Source organism: Petaurus breviceps, unplaced genomic scaffold (genome assembly GCF_028583685.1).
Source record: "Petaurus breviceps papuanus isolate PSGF00001 unplaced genomic scaffold, PetGlider_PUasm1.0 38, whole genome shotgun sequence".
Classification (NCBI taxonomy): domain Eukaryota; kingdom Metazoa; phylum Chordata; class Mammalia; order Diprotodontia; family Petauridae; genus Petaurus; species Petaurus breviceps.
The window spans coordinates 20907407-20913265 of NW_027186304.1; the positions used below are offsets into that span (position 1 = coordinate 20907407).

General features: G+C 37.0%; 1 pseudogene; it reads right to left on the minus strand.

The window, feature by feature from the left end:
- Positions 1-577: 577 nt before the first annotated feature.
- On the minus strand, positions 578-1522 carry LOC138170021 (U2 small nuclear ribonucleoprotein B'' pseudogene; annotated as a pseudogene).
- Between the last annotated feature and the right edge of the window lie 4337 nt (positions 1523-5859).

Here is a 5859-nt window from a genome sequence, read left to right on the forward strand (position 1 = left end):
ATAATATTCCTAGGAGTTTTCTTTTTGGGATCTTTTTCAAGAGACAATTGGTGAATTCTTTCAATTTCTATTTTACCCTCTGCTTCTAGAATATCAGGGCAATTTTCCTTGATAGTTTTTTTTAAGCTTAAAAGGAAAATTTTATTTTTTTTTGCAGAGGCATTTTAATATCAGACTTAAAAATAGTAAGATTCCTCGGTGCAAGAGTGGGGTAAGAACTGGAAGTAACTGAAAACCAAAGGTATTATTTTTTAAAGTTTAAATAAAGTTTGAAAATAATCTATACTCATATTATTTAGGTATAACCTCATTTAAAGACTACCATCAGATGACACTGAAATCCCTCTTAGTCTTGAGAGTTCAAGAACCTCGAAGTCATCACCATCTTTTCATCTATCCTCCCAAAAGGTAAGAAATAGTTACTTTCTAATTATCCTTTTTCTTTTACTCTCTCAGATGATCATTTTCTACCACTATAAAAACTGTGATTAGGAAAACACAAGATGTGGCCATAGAAAGTTACAATATAGAACAGATAAAGAGGGAAATGGGCCCAAAAAAAATCCATAACATTACATATTGAATACTAGTAAGTTTTAATTGTACAAAATGTTTCTCGCATGTTGCGGTACCCTAGGGAACACTGGAGAATTTGAGTTAAAAAAAAAGTTTACACAAAATGTTTTACTACTTTCACTATTGTCAAAAAGCTCTTTGAAATTTCTGAACTGTATCCTTTGAAAAACAAAGAACAGAAGCTATAAATAAAACCAAGTCACTGAAAGAATGTCCATAAAAGCTATTTCTTGGCATATGTAATCTTCATGGCATGGGATGGTGTGATCTTAAATCCTTGTAAGGCATCTCTGGCAGCACCAGCCTGTCCATCATTTTCAAACTCCACAAAAGCAATGTCGTGTCTCCCAGGTACCAACTGTACTTCTTTGAAACCAGGAAACTGATTAAACAGCATAGATAACATCATTTCATTAGTCTCCTCTGGCAAGTTATTTAGGAATAAAATATAATTCGGTGGGTAGTCAGGCACCTGAGGATTTGGGATTGAATTTCTTTGGGTGTTAGCTGAATTTGGTGTGTCCTGACCAGGCTTTTTATTTGCAGCATTGGCAGTTAGCTCCAAAGATTTAGCCTTTTTCTTCTCTTTTTTCTTTTCCTTATCATGCATTTTAGAGATTACATCAGAGTGTGTTTTTGCATATTGAATTCGCATTGGTTTACCATAAAACGGAAAGCCTTGTAACTGTCTCAAAGCATTTGTGGATGAGCCAAGTTCTTTAAATATAACAAAAGCTTGCCCTCTCATCTTCATAGTCTTTAATGCCACAATATCCACTACATGGCCAAACTGAGAAAAGAGTGCATACAATGATCTCTTCAGTTCTTCTTTTTTGATTTTATCATTCATATTGTTGATATATATTGTATGATTTGGTCTGATATCCATGTTTTGGACTAAATTTCAGAGAAGCCTAGAAGGCTTCGGTTGCCTCTCCCAATGCTCTCCTTGATAGTTTTTTGAAAGATGATATCTAGGCTCCTTTTTGATCATGGCTTTCACGTAGTCCAATAATGTTTAAATTATCTCTCCTGGATCTATTTTCTAGGTCAATGGTTTCTCCAATGAGATATTTCACATTGCCTTCTATTTTTTCATTTGTTTGGATCTGTTTTATAATATCTTGATTTCTCATAAAGCCATTAGCCTCTACTTGCTCCAATCTAATTTTGAAGTAATTATTTTCTTCAGTGAGGTTTTGAACTTCCTTTTTCATCTGACCAGTTCTACTTTTTAAGGTGTTCTTTTCCTTGACTTTTTGGATCTCTTTTGCCATTTGAGTTAGTCTATTTTTAAGGTGTTATTTTCTTCAGTAATTTTTGGGTCTCCTTTAGCAAGCTATTGACTTGTTTTTCTTGCATCACTCTCATTACTCTTCCTAATTTATTCTCTACTTCTCTTACTTGATTTTCAAACTACTTCTTGAGCTCCTCCATGGCCTGTGTCCTATTCATATTTTTCTTAGAAGCTTTTAGTTTTGACTTTGTTGTCTTCTTTTGGTTCTATGTTTTGATCTTTGTCACCAAAGAGGGATTCTATAGTCTGATTTCTCTTCCTCTGTTTGCTGATCTTGGCAGCCAATTTCTTGAATTTTGAAATCTTTGTCATGGTAGAACTCTGCTTCCATAGTGGAGAGTGCTGTGTCCCAAATTTCTGGGGCTTTGTGCAGCTGTTGTTGGAGTCTCTTCTAGGCACCTACCTCAGAACTGTGAGGGGGCCTGCCTCTCCACAGTTGCCACAAGCTCTGCCACACCAGCCTTCCTCACCCCAGGACTGCCACCCAAGGCTGTGACCCAGATTTAAGCAGGACAAAGCATCAGCAAAGAGATTCCTGCATTTGCCCTCTGATCAGCCTCTTGGTCCCCCCACCATCTCTGGGACTGGAGTTCTGGAGGTAGCTATTGCTGCAGCAGCTGCAACCACCCTGGGGCCATGGGCCAGACCATGTTCTTCTCTCACGCAGGTCCAGCACAATTTCTCCACTGACCTTTTTCTTTCTTTTTGTCATTTATGGGTTGAGAAGTCTGGAAACCGCCACAGCTGCCAGTGATTCAGTCCCCTGAGGTCTCCTCTGGCCCTGTCTGTGCCACCAGTCTGTGCTGCAGCAGACCATGTGGGACTTTGCTCTGCTCCAAGCCCAGAATGATAGACCCCTCCTGTTGACCTGTCAGGCTGCCTTCATCAAGAGATTTGTTTCACTCTGTCATTTCGTGGGTTCTGTAGCTCTAAAATTTATTTAGAGTTATTTTTTACAGGTGTTGAAGGTAGTTGGAGGATGGGCTCAAGTAAGCTCCTGCTTTTACTCTGCCATCTTGATTCTGCTCCCTTATGCCTACTTTCTAAGTTGCCTTGGACTGGATAATTGTTTCAATCCTTTCCTTTTGTGGGTTTTGCTTCTCTAGAATTAGTTTTGAGGCATTATTTAACATTTTTTGGAGGGTCTTGGGGGAGAACTCAGATGATTCCCTGACTTTTCTTTGCCATCTTTGTGCCCCCCTCCCCCTTTCTGATCATAACATTTCCAACATATTACTTTTTACTACTTTTAATGTATAGGTAATAATTGCCAAAATGTTTTAGCCTATTTATTCCTATCAGACTATCTCTGTTATCTTTTACTTCATTATATTTTGATTCTTTGGGGATAATGAGATTTTGTGATTCAAACCAATTTAATATAAAAAATCATTTTTAAAAAGCTGTATTTTTGCTTCAGGGAGAAGCTCAGGATCATGAAAAGGACTGTGTGATTTTTCAAATGTCATTCAACTTGTTTGCTTTTTCCCATTTGGTTTTGGGTCCACCTCATTGTTCATCCAAGTTATATCAGCTGATGGATTGACTCAATATATTTCCCAGTAAATTGCATGCTATATTATGGATAGTAGGCTTTTTTGGTCTATTTGGTTTTTTGGATGCAAACTGTTAAAGTTAATCTTTTTGAGTAATTAAGTGTTTCTTAGGCATAGCCTCATAGTATTCTGGGGTTTGAGATAATCAGCTCAATTTCACATATCCCTCCCCTCCCCCAACAGGAGTATCTAAAAACTCTCATTCATTTATAAGAAATCTCTCCTCCATTTAGACTTGGTAGAGAACTTCTTTCATGCAATGATGAAGACCTGTGGTAAAAATTACTTAATATTGAATCTGAGGATCATTGAACAAAGGTTATTTCTTGCTGGGCATGATGGCACACACCTATAATTTCAGCTATGGGAGAGGTTGAGGTTGGTGTATCTCTCAATCTTGAACTTCAACGGGCTAAGCCAATTGGGTGTTGGAACTAAATTTTAATATGGTGAACCTCCAGGTCAAGGGAGTGACTAGGTTGTCTAAGAAAGAGGAAACTGGCCCAGGTTGGAAAGGGAGCAGGTTAAGGCACTCATGTCAATCAGAGTGGGACTGATCAGTGAGGACCATAGCACTGACAACCTTATGAAATAGGGAGACATCATTTTTTTTTTAAATTAAAAGAAAATTAAGAGGAAAAGAGAAAAGGATTATTTCTGTGGTTGTATCTATATACTTACATAAATAATTTATAGGATATTAACATATCCATCATGTTGCATGAAAGTCTTTAAAACTGTCCAATTAAGCCAAATACTTTTTAAAAAAAATCATCAAATAATAAACAATTATTTTGAAGATATTATCTGCTATCGGAAATTATTTATGAAAGTTTGCCTGTTCTTTTCTCATATTTTAATCTTCATATGCGTATATATAACATTCTCACAAAAATTTTATAGAGATTGGAAAATCAGCATATGGATCCATTTATGACTGATGATCTTTTTGATGAATAAACTCCCCTAGTTATCTGTATCTTCTTATGCCCCCTTCAGAAATATTAACAATTTGTCTCTCGATGCTTTCAAAATTGTTTTAGGACTACTGCAGACTTTTCCATATATGTATTCTGTCTGATCCAGCTTCTCTTTCCTGTTTCATTTTGTTAATTTGTTTCCATTGTCATTATTGAAAGAAGCAGATTTCTGTAGAGACTCTGGCAGATTTGCTCCATTTTTGGCCTGTTATCTTTCTTATACCTTCATTTATAAATGCTCTTGGGATGTCCTCACTTAGGTCTCACTCCAACTTCCTGCCAACTTTTCCCATCATCATCCTGAAGGTAAACTCTTAATAAATGTTCACCATAGTCCCAAGGAAGATTTTACACATATATGTCATCATTCAGATTTTTTTTGAAGATTAGTGAGAGGAGTCTTTCTTAAATGTTGTCTATTCCATTTTGGGGGAGCTACAAAATGGCCTGCTGCTTGGCAAAAAAGATGAAGTATTTGCTGGCTGATATTGTTTCTGGACTTTTTTGGCCTTGTTTTCATTACTGTTTTACATCAGTTAACCTTCTGTTGGAAAAGATGTCAATGTCTTTTCAATGATCCATTTTCCATGTTTTCTTTAATTGTTTCTTTGAACATGCCTGACAGAAACTGTTGTAATCACAGGAAATGACTTCTCCTCCTTACCTTTCTAGTTTGGTACTGCTTTTGACCTCTGCTCTTTGTGGTTGATGGGCTGACTGTAAAAAGCCAGACAGCAAATTCAGAATGACTGCCACATTGACCACAGGCTTATAGACTTTCTAGGTTGTATTCTGTTGCACTATCCACAAGAACACAGAATTAGCTCCATGGTATGATGACATATTGGTCCAGGACTCTATCAATTAATCAATATTTATTAAACACCTAGTCCATTCCAGGCACTCTGCTTAGTGCTAGAGGCAAAAAACAGAGGGAACCACAATTCCTGCCCTCAAGGAGCTCACAATTTAATGAGAGAGACAGTATGCAAAGAAATATATACAAAGCATGCTATATACAGGAGGAATGGGAAATAATTAACAGAGGCAAGGCACTGGAATTAAGAGGGCCTGAGGGAGACTTCCTATAGAACATGGAATTTTAGTTGGGACTTAAAGGAAGTCAGAGAGGTCAATAGTCAGCATGGAGTAGTGAGAGCATTCCAGGCATGTGGGAAGAGCCAGAGAGAATGCCTAGACCTGAGAGATGGGGTATCTTGTTCATGGAACAGCAAGGAGAATAGTATCACTGGATTGAAGAGTGTCAGGGAGTAAGGTATAAAAATGTACGAAAGTTAGGAGGGGGCTAGGTTATAAGAACATTAAATATTTAAGAGATGTGGAGTTAATATCTTGTATTTTTCTTAATTTTCTGTGGGAGATCTGTCTTATTGGTAAAGTTTAAATTGGAAAAGACTAGTTATATTCCACTAGAGGACATCAGAAAAGG